The following is a 24,794-nucleotide window of genomic DNA, read 5'->3' as shown; positions in this document are numbered from 1 at the left end:
TTGGCTGTCGCTATTGAAAGTTTTAGAACCGCCACCACTGGAGAACATAAAAGCTTTTCATGACCCAGGATCAGCGATTTTGAATGTTCGCGTTACTGTTTACGACGTTTCGATATTATCGTTAAACGTGGAAGTACGTATGAAACCAATAAGAAAAGTTACAAGATAATAAAGTAGAAGAAAGAGGTCAATTAGTGGTTCGCGAAATTTTCATGAATAATTATTGGTCGTTTGACTGTTAACGTTTAGCGGTCGATACACTGAATTCGCCGGAAGACGCCAAATGCACGTTGAACTGGCTGCATTAGAGAATAATTGGTTTGCCTATTATCATGTATGTATGCACTTGCATTTGGCCCCGTTTGTGCGCATTACTACCTCCTGATCGCTCATCATTAAATCATTAACGCATTATCCATAGTAGATCTATTTTTGCTACGCCGGTTTCCCTTTCATCATTGCTAGTTGATAGATAGTCGTAATTATGATAGAAAATTTCGCAATCGTTATCGGCAATTTTTCTACTACAATCTACACACGCGTGGCCTGAACACGCGTAGTTACAGTACGGTTCAGCCGATTTCACGTGTGGATAACGAATGGTAACTGTGGACGAGAACGCTTGCATTTAAATAACCCAGTTTCGCCCGAGGAACATCTCTACGATTCGTGACCAGAGTTTCGTTATTGCTATTCAAAAGTATCTGGAGAAACGGCGTTCCCAGTTAATTGACTCCGTCTAATAAACGACTCGATTCCCTATAAGACGTTCTAGACCTATCACCACAGTCTCGCTCTTGGATATCCTTACCTCGAGCCTCATCGAGTTTCTCAACGAGACACCGAAGGACCAATTAATTCGCGTTTCGTGGGGAGCTCGATTACTCCTATAAAGACTTTAGGAACGGGAAAAGCCGGCCGTCTACTCTAATTGGTCAATTTTCGCCGCTTAACGTCCAATTTATTACTATCTACAGGATCTTCCGGCTACGTCGTCGACCCCCCGAAGAAAACCGAAAACCGCTCTCCGGAGTATAATCCGATCGTCGAGTCGATAGATTGGGATCAGAACGAAGACGCCGGATGCAATGGTGGTTGGAGGTAGACAGAAGGAAGAGGGAAAGGGAAAGAGAGAACACTGGACTGCTAATTAAAATGTAAAGTAATTTCATCCCGGTTTGCGTGCCAATGGCCGAGAAACACAGTTCGTGTTTCTGCTAGTAGTTCGATCGTGGAACATACGACGATCGGCACGGCGTAGCGGCGAGATAGTGACTAATGGCCCTTCTAATTCTGACTAATTGGCCACCCTCAAGCTTCGCTCATCCCTCGTCTCACAATGGCTTGATGCTTTTGACAGGGTATATTCGTCGGATACTTAGCGACAACTGAGTGGTCGATCTTCTTTCAGAAGCCCTTGTAATCTTCCTAATTGAACTAATCTGCTGCTATGTTTCTAGCGCTTAGGATCAGTGTATTGCTTTCCCATTCAGGCTGCATTTACTTCGCAATTAAATCTGATATACTTTAAGGACTATTTTGTTACGAATTGATAAAAGAAGAGGATCGAAATTCTAGTGAATAAATGAAATAAATAATCTAAATATCCTATAAATATCAGAAACGAAAAAATAATATACGTAGAAATATTTCGCACACGATCTTCACAGCGTTAACAGAAAGATACGTGCATTCCTCGTATCACCTGCGTAAGAATTCCTCATGCAGAAGGAATTCATCTGAAACTTGCCAGCATTAACCTCGCTCCCATTCACGCCACTCTTCTTACAAAGTTCCTCGAAGAAGAGCCAACAGTTCGTAGGATTCCGGAAACACGGTGAAAATACAGTAGTTCGAATCGAGTTCCAGTGTACCGCGTGCTGTCTTTTATGACCCGTTAGATCGTGGACCGATTCTGAATTTCCAACTCGGTGGAATCATTAGCGCGATCTACGACGCGTCGACCGCGTTTCTGACTGGCGGTGCAATGGCATAACTGTACGTGTGGATGAGCCCGTACGACGTAGTTCAGGATATTACAGGCTGGACCGTACGCTCGGCCAAAGGAATTGGATTTCGCGTAATGCTCGTAGACTAGGGTGAGCTGCGGCCAGATAAAGGGAGATAGTCGACGGCCGAGCGAGAGAGCCGACAGGAAGGTGGGGCGGAAGGGAATTGACCTAATCCAATTCGATGCGAGTTCTCGCCCACTTGATATCGCATAACAAGGGTCGGATGGCGGAACAATTTGAATACGGAATAAGATTATCGTTAAGGCAATTAATTAATGCAATCGAAGTAATTGGGGGATACGCCTGGATATGCTCAGTTGTCTGCACATTTCCACGTGAATGGAACATTCAACTTTCTACGAAGCCTTGCCTGTGCAAGGGCACCATCATTTCGCTTTCAAAGATTTTAAATAATCGTTTAAAAGATTTTCTAGGTGGAACGTGATATTATAAAAGTGACGTGGAAAGTTTCGAATTGATAAACGTGAATAGAGCATCATTTTGTCGTAATGTTTTTATCATTCCATATCACGTGTATTCAAACGACATCGTGTTGATAATTTTACTGAAAACGAGCAATGTCAATGTAATCGATATGAATTGAACGCTAACTTAATCATTAAGGTGAAATCACGGTCTCCCGTATCCATATCCCGATCGTCTTCGATCCAATTTACCAATAGGGCTGTGTATAATTTATCTCGCGTGACAGTGGCCGTTGTCTCAATTTCTCAAAACACCGACATCCATCTTCCCTCGCCTCTGTTACGCCCTGCTCGCGCTACGTGTATTCACCTTGCGTGACTAACTTTACCGCCATGGTCCAACATAATCGCCATGGAACTCGTGAGTAATGTGCAAACTTCCATTAAGTCATTGTGTCATAAAGGTCTCAGCCGAGGCGCTCGGGAAAGGAGTAACGCCGCGCCGTTGTCGACACCGTCGGCACGGGAAAAGAATTCACGGCTTGGAAAGACAGCAATTCCGAAACGATTTACCAGAGTTTTCGTTCAGGTCAGTATCTCGGGACTTGTACTTCTCCCCTAGAGAACAATTTCAATTAATCTTGTAACCGAAATTCCATTTTCCACTCTGGGATCCTTAATCAATTCGACTGCTGGCTAAAAATAGCCTTAAAATCGAATCCACTCTCGTTCCACGTTACATCCAACCACTACGATTCGCTAACATTGTTTTAAGCGAATCGATAATGGCTAACCAGGTACGTGTGATTTACACGAAATCGTTTTGCTTTTGCCTCTTTGCGCTATAGCATCGTAAAAAGATCACGGCCGACCTACATTCGTCGTTATGCTAATTAACAACTCTCCACGTAACGATCAATTTTCCTGCGCTGCTTGATACATAATTCTCCCTCGAGCGGCAAACTGGCACCTATTGTATTCTCTAACAGATAAGAAGAAGTAACACAGATCCTCCCTTTTTTCATCCTCGTACTTACGTCGTTAGGGCTTTTTGCCGCCACCGCCGTATTTAATTATTCGGCGGAGGCGATTAATCAAAATCCAAACGCACAATGACGCCCGTCCACCAAGGATTTCGCAATCAATCTGCGCTATATAGTACACGTGTACGCGTGTATGCGGGACAGATCCGTCGAATATCGTCCTTTTCGTTATATCAAAGCCCAACGAGGGCGTATTGTCTCGGCGCGAGAAGAGATCAGCGACCCTTATCTGAAGTCCTAATCCTCGCTGGACGTGCAACGGCTCATTATCCTTACATTTATTACCCGACGGCTTAAGGACTTCCCGATGGCATCGGCACACGTTCAGAGAAACGCAGAAAAACTGGCTAGTGTCCGTGCAACGCCGCCACCGCCACGGCTTGTTAACATTCTTCACGCTGTAGGTGCGGAGCTCGCCCTTCGACGGGCCTTATGGCCTCGTTCGCCACACGTTACCGTCTTCTTCGTCGTAGTCGTTGTCGTGGTCGTCGTAACGATTACGCGGTCGAATCCTGCGGCAACGAACGGAAAGGGAAAGCGAGCGAAAAAAGAAGAGGAAACGAGCAGAGGGCCTGGAGAAAGGAAAAAGAAGATCGCAGACGTCTCTCGATGGACGTGCGCGGCACACAGGTTGTGGCGATTCTCGCCTGCATGTTCTTCGTTACATCCGGTTCGTAGACTTCCTCGTCGATGCGATGACCAGGACCTCGAGCGGGGACTTTATCGCGCCATTGAAATTTATGAACGTGGCAAATTCAAGGACTGGACCGCTCGCACCGCAGGATATAGTATAGGCGACGGGCCGAGCACCGAAGATTTATCGCGCATTATATATAAATATATATTATATACACGTTTATATATACGTACATGTATATGTATATAGGTTCTCGTATCACCAGCCACAGATTATCATTTATTTTTAAATTCACTACTGTTATACCACCGGATATTATTATACCACGGATACATTTCTCATCCTACTTTCCGAAAAATTAGACATGCGAGATTGACGAGAAATCGGTGTGGATTTAAACTGATCAAATAATCAGGAAGCGTAGGTGACACGTTTTAACCGTGCCTGGGTCGTATCCGAATTCAAACGATTCGTCGAGGAAAAAAAAATAGGTGGACTGTTGGGAAAATCGATAACCAACCGACGATCCTGGCTGGATTTCCTATTCGTTCTGTCACCATCGCGACGCCGATAATTGTTCTTTCACGGTGGATTACGCTGGAAGCTCCTTGTTGCGACGTGTCCGCCGTAAATACCGGTGGAATCTGAATCGAGCTGCAACCCGAATAATCCGTGAGGCGTGCGGCGAGAACGTCATACGCATTTGGCCGTGCGCACACGGTACACGACATTCGTTCGTCCGTAAAACCAATCGTTATTGACAATAACGACCCATTAAAACACCGAAACGTACCCGGCTCGCTCGATCCGTTTCGCGAACGCTCGTTTCATCCCCTTATCGAACGCGCGTTGCGTTCGTCGTCTATCGTCCGCGACGAATCTGTAATACCGTGATACCGCGAATCTAGCGTGGCTTAAAATATCCATTCCAACTCGAAATACTTCCTTTTCGTATGTTTTGAACCAATATGCATGCTCTAGAGTAAGCAGGATAGGTATGGAAAAAGTTGAATCGTCTTGCAAAAGTTGATTTCTAAACGCACGTTAATGTTGCAGAAGGGGATGAACCCGAAGCGCTGTTGCTTTGTAAGTACGGAGTTATAAATTGCTGGCCATAGACGGTACGCTGGCAACAGTCATGGCCGATTCTTGGAATGCACCACCTACAATTCCAGGAATTCTCGACTCGTTGCTCTTATAAGGAACTCTGTTTCCAACCAATCAGAATGTTAAACGAAAATCTCTTCAGCCATTCGCAATCGGATTGAATTCGGACAATGTATGAAGCAGAAGATACGCAATATAAAAATAAACCTTTCATACTATATGTAGGTGAAATAAAATTTCATTTCCCAGTAATCTAACGTGTATCATATAAATATCAAATAAATCAATCATCCATTGATATTATATCTATTCCTACCTTACATTGCATATGTTCTATTTCGTGGAATTAAACTATTGTATTAACGTATGGTAAAGCCGCGTGCATCCGAGCTCCATAGAAGCGGAACGTTGTCGTAGCAGTTGAAAACCCGGCAATTCGTTTCCATCCCTATTTTAAATTCTCATATCTGAAGCTGCTTCCACTAGCTGCTTGCTAGCAGGAAGAAAGAGCGCGGCAGTAGCGACCGAGGAGTGAGCCGACGAAGGATAGAAGAAAGATAAACAGACGCAGGAGACGGTCGACGAACAGAGACAGAAGGGGAGAGAAAGAAAAGAGAAAGCGGAGGGAGTGAAACACGGAAGAAGAGAGAAGGATGGACGGACTGTGAAATTTCATTTCGTTAAGCTGGTTCCGTCGTGAAAGAGATTTTCCATTCCACGATCTGGCTTGCTGGCGAAAGCTGCCTCGGAGACGTATTACGATAATTTTTATCAGTTCGTTTATCAGTTGGTTCTCTCGTCGCATTCCCTGCGTACAAAGTATCGATGGTCGCATCCCAAAAAAAAAAATTTGTTTCAAACGACGAGCTAAAGAGAATCGGAAAATTCAAGAAAACATGTGTTTTACGAGTATCGTAACGAACAATGTGGACTAATCGTAGCTTCCACAATATTATGTACATGGTTTCTATTGGCTTGTTTTCGCGACGTGTGGTACTATTCCATGATAATTTCGCCGCTTACTGAGCGGTAATGACGCTCACACCCGCTGGGGGTGCAATAAAATCGCGGTTGCCTTACCGTGGAATCGTACGGACTGACTGCAGTAGACGAATTATTTCGATTTTTTTTTTTCTGTCTGCCAGTGCAACAACGTTTGCATACGAGGTTCTATGTAATCACGTTACGACAATTCCGGGATGAAGTGTACATTACTGTATATAGTCCATTCGTAAGAAGAGGTCCTACTTACGGGACTTTAAATCGAGACGAAGCTGTAAAGTCAAAGTTTTGAGCTACTTTTATGACGTCGTATAAACGTACATTGCCGGTTATCAAGAGTTCGAAAGTTTTGATTATTCTCGGCCCGAATGTCTCATTCCGGCCCCTTAAAATTCAACTCGAACGATGACATTTGAATTTATTGAAAGTTCGCTCTTTGCGCCGAGTCCCTAACGGGGGATCGACGTTGCTTCAAATTGTCCATATCGCTAAACCGTCCGTCGTATCCGAGGCGAAATCGAGTTCCCTCCGTTTCTATAAATCTATTATCTGTATCTACATCTCATCGATACCCACGTCTCACTCAAAATAGACTCTCGATCGCTCCGGTCTCGACTGGCTGCGAGGGGCAACGCGACTTTGTACGCCAGGCAGCTCGGAACGTCCGATATTATCGAATTATCAGTACTCTCGTTTATAGCGTGAAATACCAATTTCATGGCCCTTTCGTTTGAGATACGAAACGTTTGCCGCTGATCCGACTGCGATCGCCGTTTTTCGTAATAACGCATCGTCGATCCGTACAATTTTGATAATTTTAACCCTTTGTGAAACTGAGTTCTTTGCGAAAACGAGAAATAGGCATACCGTTATTAAGAAAAGGAAAAAAAAAGAAGAAAAAGGCGATCGTTATTGAGGGTTACCGATCGAATTTCGTTGGAACTCGATCAAATTCCGCGCATTATCCGTGCAAATATTTAATATTATCCGATTAACGGCGTTCAAATACGCGGCGGAAAATTCGCCGCCAGCACAAATGTTCCATTTAACGGCGCAAATGGGAATACATCGTTTCTCATTCGGCTGTTGTTCCAGTTAATAACTTTATGTTTACGTTGCACCATGGAAATTCTGTCGCGACAACGGCGCGCGCCACATCGATTCGCCACACTTTTCCTGTTTATCATAAACGAGCAAAATAATTTTGCGCCGTTGGTCGCCTTTGAGGGTGTTTTCGTTCGATCTGGCGGCTGTCGCCTGACGAAACCACAAAGCTGTCTCGCTCGGTCAACGTTATTGAATTACCGGACAGTTTTAATTATGATGCGTACACGTTCCGTCGAAGGCATTGTGTTTTTAATATGCCTGTTCTGCGTTATATAATTTTTCCTACATTCCCGGAAGCGCCGCTGCCAGGACCGATGCCGTTACAACGAATACGGTCATTCATGCGTTTCCGCCTGTAATTATTTCACACTAAAGCGGCATAATGAACTGGGTTTACGTATAAACATGACGTGACATTATTACGGTAACATAGTAGATAACGATGGAGATAAAAAGAAAACGAGCGAGACAGATTTACGCATTATTATCTTTCCGCTAAATGGTTACACCGTACTGATAATTTAACAAACAACTTTTTATCTATACCTATATAGTAGGTGATATAAAAAAATAATGTGATTTTTCAAACAATGAAATTTGTCACGGGATACGATAGTCATAAAGAGAAAGTAAAATATTTAACGCGAGTACGATAAACGGATGTAAAAAACAATTGACTTATTAACAGAGATGAGTGTTTATTTGAAAAACAAATATATTATATGTCAGATAACTTTATGCATCTGCATGATACGTCGCCCCTATTATGATAAAATATACATGGCAAAGATAAAAGGAAAGAGAGAAGTAAAGGGAATGTTCTATTTATCCTCCTTTTAACATGTAATTTTAAACAGATATGGTACCAGCGCTGCGGTCGGTGGATAATAATTCGGAATGCCGGTATTTTGGAAGGAGAGGACTTACAGGAGCGTGCACACGAAAGCGTACATCCGATACCCGTTGTTCGGATGGGCAGAAACACGCATGCACGCACGACAACGGTAGTCAACACGAAAGTGGCGTACGTCGACTATCGGTTGGTGGAACGTGCGTGAGTGAACCTGCCGAACAGCCCCGACGTTTCAACCAGCTGAAGGTTGAAATCGAATATGAGGAGCAAGGGCTAAGCTGGGCCAAGGAAGCACACGGTAGCCTTGCACGCGCTGGTAGGGAAAGGCTTCTTCTTTGCTGGTTGCCTGCCAGTAAAGCCGAGGCAGTGTTCCACCAGATCGTACAGCCATGCCTCGCCAAACTCTTAAACGAATCTACTAACGAATCCGGTGAATCTGGATAAGCTGTACAAGGTGAAAGAGAACCTACGTCGTCGGTGGAACACGAACCGTCATGATTGATCTTGTCTGATTAAATGGAGTCTTCCTACCACTTTAACTCTTTCGGTATCTTCTTGTCGCGTTTTAAGTGGTCGATCGAGTTTCTAATTTAAATTTAATAAATTAAATTAAATTTAATAAAATCAATGAGTAAAATATAATTCAATGTGGTCAATGGACAAAAAGAAACTGAACGCAGAAATGTCGAATACAAATGTTAAATGTTAAATGCCTTTTAAAGTTTTCCCTTCTACGGCCATTCTATGCTCGTTTTCTTTTCTTTTTCTCGTTTTATTACGGATATTCGACCGGTATTTGAATTTCTTCTCTAAAATAGTTACATTGAATTTGTGCGAACGGAAATTTTTCAGAAAATCCAAACAACTCCTTCAACAAAAGTTCTGAAAAAAATTAATTAACATTTCCACCGACGAAGAATAGGGAAGCACGGTATTGAAATAATACGGCAGACCATTGCGTTATGTAGTTTTACGATAAATTTCACGGCTATGAACAGTGTTAATGGCGATATTCCGCGGACCAACGCTGCGTTCACGATACGCGTGTAGCCTATTTCGTTTAACGTATACTGATTATATTTATAATTACGTTGCATCAGACAAATCGTTAAGCGAGTGGAATAAATTAGAGGGGGTTGCAGATACGCGTCTGCATACAAACGCAATCGAGCGAGCTCAGTTGTCTGTGTTAGGTACGCCAAAATGCAAGCTATTGGAAAGTCGTTCGCTGCGTTTTTGTTGATCTAGCGGTTGGTCGTGTTTGTTTAATTAAAATTATGCAAGTATGACGTGTAATTTATGGAGATTCGCATGGTACAAACAAACGCAAGCAAGCCGCGCATGGTACACAGTCAATGTTCTTTCGCGTCATTTCCTTCTTCCACCGATCTAGGCGATGTTAAGGCAATTAACGAGGGAAAATGTCAACATTTCCTTCTTTCATCGAAGGAGTCGCGTTACCGTGTCTTCCGGTGAAAAATTGTTTTTCTATCGCGACTAACACGATGATCATCCCACATTATAAGAAATAATTTCGTACTGCATTATCATTACTTGGCTTGTATCTTTTCTATACGCCGTCTTCCTTGTAATTATACGGATGATTGTAGAGAGAACGTTGTTCCGAAACAGATTATTCCTCGTGGAATTCGTTTATTCGTGGCTGCTGAACGGGGCAAGCAATTGTAAAAAGAACTAAAAGAAAATTGGATATTCGTTCTGAAGAAGAAATTTCACCTGACTCCGTCATCTCCAAAACAATGCACGAATTCCGTTCCCGCGGAAATTTCAAAATCGAGCTCTTTCAATTCGCCCCGCGGAGAACGTTCCCTCATTACGCATAACGACGGTTCAGTGATAAGGACACGTCCGTCTCTATGTAGGGGAAGACGGCCGAGAAGAGCTGCCTGTCCTTTTCTCGCTGTAGTAACGGCCAATCGCCTGCTCCACCCAAGTCGCGGCTCTCATTACGGTCGCGGCCTAAAGAAAGGGCCTTCTTTTTCCCCCTCAGCTAGTTTTATCTGGCTCGTAAAGGTAGGTAGGTAGATACATGCACGTACCACGAGGGCAGTCTTCACTTAAGGTAGTCTGCCTGAAGAAGTAGTTCCATCCTCCCAGCTACCTTTCTGTATCTCTCTCTCTCTCTCTCCTTCTCAACCTCAACTCTCTTTCTCCTCTCTCTCGTTTGCCACAATGCAGCCCAGAATGATGCAACCCTGTGCACACCGTTGCGACTGCCATCTAGTCATCCAACCAGTCAGCCAGCCAGCCAGCCAGCCAGCCAACCAGCCAGCCAGCCAGCAAGCCAGCCACCCAACCAGCCTAACCACCCTGTCTGTCTAGACACTCTCCTACTCCACTGCACCCTCTGAGCTCGCGCTTTCCCCTCGTGCCTGCTGCACCTACCCTCCCACGCCTTCAACCCTTTGACACTGTACCGTACTACCAGGCTAAAGGGAGTGTTGGTGCACCTCCACCAGCGTTGCAGGTGCATCGTGCCCTCTGTACGTGCACGAACGGGGACACCGTAGCTTTGCGTGGTTATGTACATTCGTTTCAGAGCGGAGCCGAGGCTCGGGAGAAGAGAAAGGATGCACACACATCAGGCGTCGTCGCATCAGGCATCGTAAGTCGCACGTGAGAGCATCGCGACTAGAGAAAAGCGAGAGGCCAGAAGGGAAGTTAGACCCCTTTCGATAGGGATTCCATATGAGAAGAAAGACAGACAGAGCCACCCTTCTTCCGTTACCCCTCAGCCTCGGCAGACCACGCCTTCTCGACCTACCGCCACAACCGCTACAATATCGTCCCTACCACTCATCCCCAGTTCTCCTACACCTACCCTGCTTCTCTCTGTTACTACTGCCGTCGTTTTATCCCGGGGGACGTCATTTCCGCGTGGAGTCGATAGAAATTTAATAGACGGTTTTAGAGTATTTCCTAGCAGCTCGACAGTCAACCGGCCGTTCCGGTGATTCGTTTCTTTGATCGCGATCAAAGTTCACGAATCGTTATGAAGCTTTAATAAGGTTCAGAGGGATGTCAGGATACGTCAGGATGTAGAGACGTGACAGATTGGGTTCGGCGACTTCATCCTTTTCAAAATTCCATTATTTCGCTCGATTCAACCGTAGATACGGTTTATTCCTATCACGAAGAAGAAAGTCACGCCTGTCGAAACGCCTGTAGAAATCACAACACCATCGGAAACAGCGACAATTCGTGTCGAGGTGAAATCCATCGTTCGACGTAACGTGCAACTAAAGTATGCCTTTGTTCGAAGACAACGAAAGGACGACGAAAGGCGACGATGACGCTGGGGCTCGAAGAGGCGCAGCATAGGTGAATGTCGACTGGGGTGTCAGACGACAGACGCCTATTTGAAAACTGTCGCTAAGGGGTAGTAAGTCCGTAAGGGTGTAACTACTAGGAGCGCTCTGTTGCGAGGGTGGAACGAGCTTGCCATAGGGGTCTTCGTCATTATTGAAGAAAGTTCTGCGTTCCCTTGTCGTCTTCTGATCCTGATCCCCGTTTGCCTCCCTTCCGAGCTAACCCCTAGTGCAGCAACGTCTCTCATCAAAACAACCGACTCGAACAGAGCCCGGGACTTGACTGGAACTAGTAGCTTCCTGCCCGCGTTGCAAGCGCGAGCGAATGCTTTCCTACCTGAGCGAACTTACTGTTGCCTTCCTGTCTTGTCGACACTCCAGACAGAATTCATCATGCACGGTTGCAACCCCTGAGTTGTTAACTCTAACTGACGCGGTAGCGTACTCCTTGTATGAGAAGTTGCAACTGCAACAAGAAGGCTTTTTGAACTTGTCTGTTTTGCCGTTATTTGCTATAAATCGAGTAGTCAACGTTAAGGTGACAGTTAGGCTGACTTTTTCCGATCTAGGGAACAAGCATAGACGCAAATTGTAAAGCTTGAGTCGCTGAAGATAGCGCTGAATAATTTCGCATCTCGACCCATAGATCCCACGTTGTTTGGTTTATTGAGAAGCTTTAATCCACTGACTCCATATTATGACGCTACACCCAGGCTGCATTTAATGTGATGAAACAGAGTCGCGTGTGGAGAAGCCTCGACGAAGATTTCACTTATTACACGGTTTTGCGCGTTTGTATAGTTTGCGAAATATTGGGAAATGGTGTAGAAAGGGAAGAATAGAAGCGAAAGTTATTTGTCCATTCGAACGGCGACGTAACATCAACGCTATTCCCTCAGCGTCGACGTCTCATCAGGAAAATTGTGGGAAATTATTTGCAATCATAAAATCATTAGACAAATTCCTATCTTCATTCCTATCCAATTTTTAAACCGATTTCACGGAAATGCTATCCCAACTGTCGTCTTCGAGGCTTCGTTTTTCCATAGAATCTTCTTTCCTTGTTCTTTCCTCGGTAAGTCGAAACGAGCAGGATCGCTCGTTTACAATGATCAGACCATCCGGCTGTATCCAAGCCTGCAAAGGAAATTAACTCAAACTGAACGGGTTTCGTTTCTCTTATTCGCTGCTCTAATCTCTCTTCATCTACTGCGAGCTGTCCACGACTCGATCTCATTCCATCTTCGCCATTCCTCCTCCGATCATCTTCTACCGTTCTCGAATGATTCCCCTAGCTCACCTATTCCCTTTTCTCTCTTCCTATCTATCTGTCTCGCTCCTCTCTTCTCGAGCACCGACCATACCCTATCGCAATCTTTCTTGCGCGTCCAGCATTTTTCTGAGAACCGTCTCGCTCTCGCTGCTGCAGGGCAATCGTCCAAACGCTGACGCAGCCGGAGTTCACCCGGCGAAGATCGCTCGACTATCTCGCCAACCTATCCGGGCACATACGTATGTACGTACATCTGGTACATTTGCAATTGGAAACTTTGTCTCCTCTAAGTCGATAAAATTAGGCGTTCACTTCGACGTTGTGAATGTGTAACTGGTTGATTACAATTTTGTTTCCTTTATTATTCAGAGTATCAATCGTTTGCTTTTCAACAATTTCTGAACTCGTTTTGCAGGATTACAGTTGGCCACAATTTGTTATCACTGTAATGTGGAATTTGTTAATAAATTTAAGAATAAAGTTAATGAAATTAATTTAAGAAAATTAATAACCTCGTTTATTATTTCATAATGGTGGTATTAGCGGTTCGATGCGATATTTCGTTAAGAGACTAATCGCAAGTATTTTCAGATACGAAACGAGCACGAATAATCGAGCTATATTTAGCCAAGTACCCAGATTGTTTCACCGATAACAAATGAATCCGCACGAACGATTACTTTCGGCCAGTACACGCTTTTAATAATTGGCATCATTCCGCACTCAGCGCGTAGTAATTATATGCGAATGGTATGTTAAATTATGGTAATGAAACGGTCCGAAAACTTACGGCAGCATTAAATAACGGTAAGGATGAAAAGCCAAATTTCCATTCGGTTCATGACGAATGGTGATTGCAATCGTTTCCGCTCCACTGGAATCCATTATAGACTTGTTCTACGCTCGACATTATCTCGCCCCGACGGCGGAGATTGTAATTAGTTGTGCATAGTAATCCGTCACGAAATGCCGCCCAGTTTGTGGCGAATCATGCTCATGATCGAGAAAAATATTACTATCGCGGTTGCAGGCTTCTATTACACTGACCCTTTTAACAAGTAGGCAGCTATCCAAATCCAACCAGATTATTATTTTTATCGCTGAGTAATATAGGTCAATATATTATTCTCTTTGTGATATTATATATTAGTTTCAGCCATATATATAAAAAATGTTAATGGATTCCAAGGAACCTGAAATTAAGTTTCTTATCAGGAATATCCAATTACTGCTACTGTATGAACAAAATTATACATCACGAGAAAATGTATGCGCGTAAATGTACAATGTTTTTCTTCAATGGTTTTTATAATATAACATGATCAGAAAATGCAAATGAAGTATAATTCGCCATCAAAGCTGGATAGTGCTCCACTTACTATTTCACATTTCATTTCACGAGAATATCATTACGTCCCAAGCTTGCTAAACTTTTTGCTTGGTGCTTGGAAATAATCTGAAAGATAAAACCGTTATTTTTTTCACCTTTTGGTTACTCCCATTTTCTAATCTTTAAGCTACTAAACGTCGTTAATGTACCAGCGAGTGCCTCCACAAGAACGAAGAAGAATCTTGCTCCATTATTCCATTCTCCGCTCAAAACCACGTTCCGTGAACGTTGACAATGTCGCGCGGTCTAACTACGACCACGTTACACTTGTTTTACATAAACCAGATGGTCGGTAGCGGCTTTCAAATTACGCGGCCACTTAAATCTTGGAAATTTATTGCTCGGTGCGAATCACGTGAACCTGTATCGGCTGTAGAAGTACGTGGTAAGCCATTCAGGACGCCCGGTGAACCGACCTGGGCCGGGCTATCGTTCGTCCGTTTAACGTTTACACCGTGAATTACCTAATCTACTTTATGGGACGGCGCCGTGACCGGCCCGATAAGTGCGCACCGACGCCAGGTTTTCTCTTATGAGTTATTGCTAAGCGTGCGTAAAACGTTATCACGACTGTAATTAGAGCGTCGCCGTACTGCAATACTGAATCGCGATGAAACACGGCAGGGACATGTCGTTGACTTCCGCCACGTGGCCGCTACTTTCGTCGATCGATGCTTTAGATTCTCGGCCACGTTCGAACGCGTACTTTTTATTGTGGTGTGATTTTCGTGGAATTTTCTAGGGTAGTTGTATAGGATATATCACATCTCACGGACCTTAATTATTTTCATATATGTTATGAAGATTATTAAGATGCGACATGGTGTCAAATGATGGTCAACATCCTGAGTAATTCATCAACTTATACAATTACCGATCGGTTTTAGTTTCATAGATATACGAGAAAAGTTTTGTTGATATTACATGTCGGATTGGTCGGGTTTCAGTTAACTGTGATTGCAACGGAACAAATCAAAGATAAGGGAACAAGAAGAGTAAAAATAAAAAAATGTTGAAGTAGAAACACCGGGTATAGAATGAAGAGAAATTGTTGGAGAAGTTGTAGTTGGTATCACCTGCAGAGTGTTGGATTTCTAGCTCGAACTTTAGCTAGTACTGGAGAAAAGGAAGTAGTATATATCCAACAGTGGAAACGGGGGCAAAACTGAGGGCTGTTTTGCTCAAGAATAGTTACAGCCTCTGGGTTATGAAGTATAGCGCTATTGTACAGCACGATGAGAATGTGTTCATTTTACTGAAACATCGCATGAATCGTGAAGTTTAAAGATCACGCGAAACTCCTGTCGAGAAACGTGGATGGGATATTCGAGTAATATAAACAGAAATGAGTTATACAATTTTCATTTGCTCGAAATTGCATGAACTCCGCTCGAAGAGAATCAAATCGTCGTTCTTATACTGGAACTTAACCATAAAACACTGCGCTATCATAGACTTCCATATTTCTCACCTAACGGTGCAATTTTACGAAACATTCTCCTTGGCGGTACCCCTGCCTTGCAGCAACAGGTCAACAAATTTGCCTGTTTAGAAAATCTCCCGGGAAGATTAAACGCCACGATGAATCTACATTTTCAAGCATTCAGCGAAATGCGTTTTCATAAAAATACAAATTAACTGTTCGTAGCGTAAAAAATGGTACGTTTACTTAGTGTTGAAATAAAATAACGTTGGAAATAGATCATTAGTACCAATTAAATAAGACACAACACACACAGACAGAGAGAATATTATCAGAACTCAAACGAAAATCATAGAAAAGTAGTATAAAATTTAAAGAATTCAATCACAATGTAAAGTTTTCTAAATACCTCAATACACAGCACAAATAAGTTTACCATCTGTACCTTCTCTTCGAAAACCGTGACGTGCTTGGAAGATAGCGAGTTAATCTATCGTCACTTAGAGCCGCACAAAGATACTTCGCGGAAGATTCCAAAAATGTTTAGAATCTAAAAAGTCTCGATCTCAGAATAGAAGAAATTTAAAAATCTCCATCGTATATCCCAAGAAATAAACGCATTATTACATAAGAAGGTACAGTTGAAGTTGGAGCCGGCAGCGGTGCAGGTATTAAGAAATTTATTAACATGGCCGCGAAGGCTCTTATCGAGACAAGTATACCCCGGCGCTAGACGTTACCCTCTAAATAATAGCTAAGCAAGCGTAAAGCGTTATCGCGGGTATAATTAGGCGGTCGGTCTGTCTGAGGAATGAATCACGGTAAATCAGAGGAGTGGACACCCTATAAATGTACGCGGCGCAGCGTTCATCGGCTAAGGCTCGCGGCCTCGTTCGCTGAGGGTACCGGTAACCCGGTAATTACGCTATCTGCTCGTAACGCGTTGTTAACGAATTATTCCTTGCCGCGATAAAGCGGAGAAATATCGTGGCGATGGAACGGCGGCGTATCGCATCCGACTCGATGCGCGCCAGACCAGGCCACACTGTGTTATCTTCCACCATTTTATTCTTATCTGTTCGAGGATCATGCCGTCGCGGATGTTCCACTTTCGATACCATTGCTCCGCTGGATTATGCAGGCACGCGCATAAATTGCGATTTATGACCTTGCCGAGGGACCTCGTCACCCCGTCGTATCGCGCACGCCGACACTTTTCGCACAAACCGATCTTTACGGATGTCCTCGTAAGCAAAAGCAACCGTAATTCATCGTAATTTCGAATTGCTACATTGTAACTGAAGCAACATTGATGAAATGAAATTGCACACGTCGAGGAGATTCGAGGTTTTTAAAGATTATCGTGCAACGAATTTTGTATATAATATCATAAATGTTGAACAGGCTGAAATAGATTATTCAAAAACGCCTATGTTCATTAGAGCTGAGCTACATACGCAGTTTAAAAGAGCTTCCGTGAATAACAAGGGTAAAAATATTGCAAACACGTATGATAATCAGAAATATCTTGTCAACATTTACATACACTTCGTTACACGATAATCTTTTCCCTTGCAAATATTTTTCTCTTTCCTTCTTTTTTTTTTTTTTTCTTGAAATCTGCGGAAGCAAATCTCTTCGCGACCCTTACCGTGCAAATCGATTTCCAGAAGGTACCGGATAAGGCGAGAAAAATCGTGGCGCCGTGCGAACGTAAAGCACTAGCCCGAGATATGGAAAACGAGAAACTTCCTCCGACTAATTTAATTCCCCACCCCGGAGCAGATCGCCGATAAAGAAGTTTACGCGGCGTTGGTTTAAGCCCGATGACTATGAAAATGTTTTATTGCCAGCGGTATTGCTCTTAAAGTGTACGGCCAGGCAAACCGAGCCGACTTGCCCTGCGATCGATATTTATAACGTATCGCGCGTCGCGTGCCTCCCTTCGCCTCCAGAAATACCTACGGGTTTAAACGCGTAAAGAACACGCGTTAAACGAGAACGGAACAGATTAAACGATTTACGAGTCAGTTCGCGGCGCGCGCGCCACGCTTATTGAAACATCACCGCGTTCTCTCGACCGGCTGCGCACGGTCTGTATCGGTAAACGTTTTCCATCGTTACTACTGCCGATGTAATTGGCCGTCGTAACGCGATTTGCCGTTAATAATACCAGCGATTCGCCAAAAAATACGAGTATCGACGAGCTGCCAGTAAATTGTCGTGCAAAACGTAGAATGGTTTTTCTATCGTTTGGATTTTTGGTACGAATTTCCATTATTATCGCCGGACAATACATTGTTTTCATAGAGGAAATTTACTGGTATCGTTTTGCGTTATCCGACAACGAATTTCAGTGGAAAGCTTTCATCGGACAGTTTTATCCTACCCAGATACAGTGTACTCATCTTTAAATGGAAATTTTCTGCTTTTCCAGGTATAAGAGGACACGAGACTGAAAATAGAGCTACAGCTCGTCCATTTTAGCCGAACGATTTCTCGTCGTCACCATCCACAATCCCGAAAAGCTTCCGCGAGCTAAGCCGACCCCGCGTGAATTTCGCTGGTTCCCAATTCTATCTCATTCCATCGGTTTTTACACTCTCTGTTTCTATTTATTTACTCATCTTACCTTCACGTTTCTGATTCTTTTTCTTATTACTATTATCAGTGTAACAAACACGAGAAGTTTTGAATATTTTTCGCGACAAATTAAGGGAATCATAATATAACCATTAAGACATCGTATTAGTAGCTGAACGTCTAGCAATTTAATTAAATTAATCGGTACTCGACGAAGTGCTGAACCATTAATTAATGACCCCAATTTGGGATACGTACTTGGTCGCAATTACCGTCGTATTATGCGCAATAAATCGTCGTGTGATTCAATAAGGAGAGAGGAATAACACCTGGATAACGTGCAATTTTCAGGCAGTAGAACACGTGCTGGCTGGAATGGCAAGGAACTTTTTGACGTATTCTTTGCCATTTCAGCGCGAGCGTCGGGACAATTTGCGCGACACCTACGGGTACCGTGTTATTTCACGACGCCGCGCTGCACCGTGTCCCGCGTTTTATCTCAATTTCCATGCCGTTTTCCTCTTTTTTTTTTCGCGTACCGCCATTTACAATATTTTCCCTTACCGGCCCCGCCCGTGTCTCACCGTTGTTTCTCGTAACAACAACGCGCGATGGGTTACGAAAATATTCCGTTTCCGTGCCACTGGCGTCGATCTCTATCCGCTTGTTTCATGTATCTTTTAGTCTTTTAAAACAACGCGCGTTAGTTCGATCGTGGAACTCGCTTTACGCGAACGAGTTGGCAATTTTCTGCAGTCAATGATAAAAGTCGGCTACGAGACTCGTATTATTTTAATTTGTCAAAATACATGCGACGCGTACCGCTGTTACTGCCTTCTCATCATCCTCGACACACCATGCAGTTTTACACGCTGGTAGCATGCGTGCACAGGAAAAATTCACCCACCTTCGTTGCCTTGTTTCTCGAGTTATAGCTGTATTTTTCGTAACGTTCAAACGAAACGCACGAGAATATGGTCGACGTATTAGAGATATTCGTCATGACGACGAAGAGCAACGCCGATGCAAACGACACGCGTCGAACTATATCATTCTCGGTCGAGTTCGCTCGAGTTTATGCGATTCCGGTTTTTCCTCAAATCTGGCAGATCCCCCGTGTAAATCGCGTCGCTCCGATTGCGCAGTCAAAGGGGAGAATTATACACGACCTCGTGGCACTGTGGATCCGTGGTCCACCAACATTTCGCGGTATTTTTGCTGAGCGATTTGAACAGCGTGACTCGCACCATTGCCCGACAAAATTATGCGTCGCCGGGGACCCTCGTTTCCGTGAAGTCGAGCGAGCGTGCCGCGCCATGACACGGATGGAAGAATTCCGAAGGGTACGTATTTTACGAAGTTCAACGGATCGATCGTTCACCGGCCCAACATTTTTGTTCTCACGATAATACGATATCGTAGTCGCGGATCGGCACGAAACTAGGTTTAATCGCCATATAATTTCCAGGCCGGACTTTAAATGTCCTTTTAACGATAAACGTCGATTGTAAAGCGAGGTGAAATAATATTTTCAATAATGCAAAGGACTAGAGTTCGAATGAAACATCGGTCGGTTTAAAAAAAGCATTTTACACCAGCCTCGGGAATTACGTAGCGTGCGCTGGACACGTAAACGCCAGTGGCCACTTTATATCACTTCCAACGACAGTTTGCCTACTTCTGCGTGTCAGCTTCCAATCGGATTAACATTTCATCGTGAGAGTCTCATCAAAATTTCCTGGATGTTTTCTCGGTTTTTAAATTTCACGTTGCGATAACACGCGCAGTTCGTCGAGGTAGGTGGAATCAACGGCGTTGGGACTCGACCTTGTTTTCAAGAAGAAGAACCAACGACGTAGAGTACGGCAGTCAGGATGAAAGTCGCTCGCGCTATTTTCCACGAGGTAGGCAGGGAAAATACATACTTTCATGCCACTCCACCGCAGTCCCCGAGCGCCTAATCTCTAAGTGGCGTCATTTATCTGCAGAGGCAAACTCCCGGATACATACGTGGCCGTGTGTTTCCGTGTGCACCGGCAACTAGTGTGGCGTGCAGTCACCGATTCTCGATGAGAGGGTATGCGAGACGCAAGTGAAGTGAGTGTCTAGTCTCGTCAAGTCGGAGAGATCGCCGTGTCTCGAGGGAGCCGCGAAAAAATGTACCTTCCTTCTTTCAGTCGCTCGTGAAAAGCGACGGGGAAATTCTTGAACTCTGTTTTTTTGGATAATCGTGCCCGAGCAATAGTATGCTTCTTGATTGCTACGTAGACGAACCGATGGATTTAATATTTCTTGTTGTATCATATAGATCGGATGGCGAAATTTTTTTGAGTTAGAAATACAACCTGACTTGAATAATTTTCATCGCGTCAAATTGCTTGGTAATTTTTTGAGGCATGGAATCTGTATGATACGGAAGAGTCTATAACGACAGTAATAATCTTGTTTGTTTCGACCATTCGCGGAGAGACGCGATCGCGAGAAAGCACGTCAACGGGAGTCGAAAATTCCCGTTGCGATTAGATAATCGACGCCACGAAATGATCGATCCCCTTATTTCTATTACGATAATAGGGGTGGTTCAAAGGAGTTCGCACTGAATTAACAGGCATAAATGAATGTTTATCCCAATAACTTTGTAAAGAAGATATAAATTGATAAGGCATAATTGAGTTTCGATTGATAGCCAAAGTTACAGCGTGTAGTACGCGACGTAAGCTTAGATGATGACGGTTCAAAGAATGCATAAGGACTGATTTTCTGTGAAGATGATGCTGCGGAGGAAAGCTTGCGATGGGTGGGTCAAACGCATGGGACCATCGGATTTGTTGATGACAATTTTGGTTAGGAAAGTGAGGGCAGCGGACATTGCTTCTGATTGGATAAAAGAAGGTTGGTGGACTAGGAAGGGTCTTAGCCGCCCTCGATAGAAAGTTGCTAGTGGGAAGTATCATACGTGAGAAAAACTAACTTTCCCGCATCTTCCCGTAGTAAACAATAAGCTTTAGAAACGATTCAGTAAAGAGATATTTGTTCAGTCTGAAGGACCTAGCTAGAAAATTTCTGAGATTTATGATAGGTCCTTAAGACTATTGAGGGTACGCAGTAAGGATGTGCGGGCATCTGGTTGTCATCTTGCCCGCGGCGTGTGGCCTGGTCTAGGTAAAGTGTCGCCAGACGTAACAAATGTTTTCACAGGTGGACTTCCTAAAATCGCAAAATCGCAAACATAGTATAGTGTCTTATTCCTAGTAGAATATGTGTCTAATGTTCAGACGAGTTGAACGGCTGAATAAATTAATACTTTTTACCACTTCTGGATTGATTATAGTACGTGTTGCATCGAGGCTACTTTATGCTTGTGAGATAACACACGGATAATTAAATGTATTTAACCATTCCGCTATATCAAACCCTCTCTGGCGCTCTATATTTCAAATTATCATCTAACGATAATTTACGAGTAGCAAATCGGGGAAACTTTTTCGTCAGGACGAAAGAACTCAGACGATTAAATTGACTTCGTAAGCCAGCGAAAGACTCGAGGACCTCCGTAAATAAGAGCACTGGAGAGCGGCGAAGTGGAAAAGAAACGGCGAAAAATTTAATGGTCAAAGAGAGAATCAAACTCTCTCGAACTCGGACGACCGCCTCGGAGAGAAGCTCTTTGGATAATACTCGTCTCTCAAAAACATGACCATGAGTGGGTGCCGGTAAGGGATGGGGAAGGGTGGTAAAAAAAAAAGAAGCAGCGTGAAGGAAGAGAAGTAAGAGCTGATCCTAATGGCAGTAGTGTCCTTCTGTCGCTCGGGAATCGTGTACGGCTCCTTGAACAGGAGGGTCTCTGCGGCCTCCTTGAAATCCTTGGTAGTACACCGAAGGTGAGATGGTGAGGTAACCTGAGGCGTTGCCTGAACATTACCTAGCCGCGGTTGGCGATCCAAACCGAAACCTTATCCGTTCTTCTCTTAAGAAACTCCCATTCTCTCGTAGGTGAACTAGAAGGGAGACAGAGACAGAGACAGAGAGAGAGAGAGAGAGAGACAGACAGACAGACAAAGAAAAAAGTGAAACGGACCGCTAAGGTAGACATCGAGGAAACGAAGAAAGAGCGAGTAGAAGAAACTCTTCAACTATATCGTGACACGTTTTAAAGGCGACCGAGAGACACAGCCGGTCATACAAGAGAGTCTGCCAGAGATATTCACGCGTCATAAAGCAACGGAACTAATCCCGTGCTTGCTCTTTGGCCTGTTCTCCTCTTTCGAACGATATCGTAATGGCCATCGAGTACTAACTAGGGTGAAAAATGCACTTCGACGAAGCTTTAGACCCGTGAAGAACTACCGCGCTCGATTTACTCGCGATTTCCGGTCTCCGAATGTTTCAGCTGGCTCACGGAAAGTGGCGATCTGCATTAAGGTGAATTCGAGAAGCGGCACGAACCGATCTCGCGATACGCTCCCTCAATCTCCTGGAAGGTTCCTATCGATGGTCATTTCTCTCTCTCTTTTTTTTTCGTTTTTCTTCTCGAATCCTTTAAAAGCCTCCTTAAATTTCGTTGCAACGATCGTGAAAAAAAAATGTAACTTCGTTCCAGATTGAAGTGTTTTTTGCATAAGAATCGCGCAATCAACTGACAAGATAATCAAAAAAAATATCCTAACGCGCGCGTAGATTCGTTTGATCGGAGAGAAATATTTTTCGTTGAAATATCAGTAGGGAGAAGCAAGATTTTATACATCGTCGAATCGGTACGTCTGCTCCGGGCGCAGGCTATTGATGTATCGACGTAGTTTCATTTCTCGACACTCGTCCGCCAGACCGTTTCGTCGATTGATTTCTGCACTTTCGAGGGGTTTCACGAGCCAATCAGAATAAGTGATATGTCTGCCTCTTCCGTCGCATTATGCACGCCACTTCCAACGTCTCCTCGTCGTATGATTTCGAAACCGACATCGTCGTGGTGCCCTCAGCCTTTCGCTCTTTTCTAGTCTCAAACACTCGTACGAACAAAGCCATCTGGGCATCAGGGTGAATGACTGTGTACGATGTGTACACAAGGTGTACCTGCGTTGCTGGCGAGGCGGAATAAGGGAGAGCCGCGTTACCAGATTGTTGCGGTATGTTCGTATAACAGGCATCGCGTTATCAGATTGAAATGGTATTCCCGAGGGGTCTGGAACATCACGAAAAGCCCACCACCCACGTACGCACGTTACAATGTTCGCACAAACGCGAAGCCTCGCGAAAGAAAAATTAAATGAAACCTATACACGCACGCCAGTACTCGAGTGTCTGGCAAACGCGTGCAACCACGTCGCAGGGAAAGTGATTAATGACAGGTGGATTTTTCGGTTTCGTCGTCGATTTGCATTCCATTTCTGCTGTCGAGCCGGACACGCGATTTCGGCGTGTGTTTCAGATGACTCAATTTCCTCAATTAATTATACTCTGTCGGCTCTCATTCGTAAAGACCCCGACGATAGAATGCAAAAAGACGAGTGTTGGTAATGAGTGAAGCAATCCGAAGAAGTTTTAACCAACGATCTTTTGATATCCGCTCGATGTTTAAAGAACCGAAGTTCAAAGATCCCAGAAGAGATTGCAGAAATACGCGAAGAAGATGAGACATTCGATTTCATGCGTTCGCCGATGTTCCCCTCTTGCCTTCTAAGAATCAAGACTCCTTTCGCCGCTTCTTCCCTCGTGTTCCTCGGTTCCTCATTTTATTTTATCGTCTCGACTTTTCCCGTCTTTTCTTTTTTTTTTATCGATCTCTGAGCATACCCAGGCATCTATCTCAAAGCGATCACGTTAGAGCGTTTCCAATATCTTTAGCTTCCGTCGAAACGAACGAACGGAGCTAGGTCCGGGCCGTGATAGAAACGTTCCGTCGTGCAGCCTCACGGCTCGTGTTGCCCGCCACGCGGACAGAAGTTTGCCAAAGGCGATGTTATCGAATTTCGATCGCTCGACGGCCATTTACTATGAACGACGAAGAATGAACTGCGTTCGCCGGTACAACAAGCGCTTCCGTCGGCGAAGCGTCCAAAGAACCTTTCGAAAGCGGATCTGCCAGGTATGCAAGTGTCGAATTTCCTTTCAACCGTATCCGCTAGAAACAAACTACTCACCGATGAATGAACTTCTAGTATTTACAATCGGTACTAACTTTCGCGCCTGCTTAGTCCTTTTAAATTACACATCTATACCCCTTATATATAGAAATCGGATTTTTTTTTTTATTAGCGTCAATTTTTCTTGGTGAATTCTTTTTTAAGCTTCGACGATGAAGTTGGAAGGTCTCCTCGTTTGTTTGTATAACACATGTGTTCATCTCAAAGCGAGACAGGCGACGCGAAATGCATGACGGTATTTTTAGGAACGCGGAACCAAGATAGTGACGCGCGAGTCACGAACGAAACGAAGAATTTCGCGTGGACATTTTCATTAGTTGCCGGGACACGGCTAACGAAATATTACGACATCGAGTACCGGCGATCGATAGGAATTTTTTGACCGCGCGACTATCGTTTCGTCCGGTTGATAATCAGAAACCACTAGAGATCCACCGTAGAGCATCCGTTCTGTCTACGAATCGATACAA

The sequence above is a fragment of the Bombus pyrosoma genome, linkage group LG2, assembly GCF_014825855.1.
Source record: "Bombus pyrosoma isolate SC7728 linkage group LG2, ASM1482585v1, whole genome shotgun sequence".
In the NCBI taxonomy this organism is placed as follows: Eukaryota; Metazoa; Arthropoda; class Insecta; order Hymenoptera; family Apidae; genus Bombus; species Bombus pyrosoma.
This window is presented reverse-complemented; position numbering follows the sequence as displayed.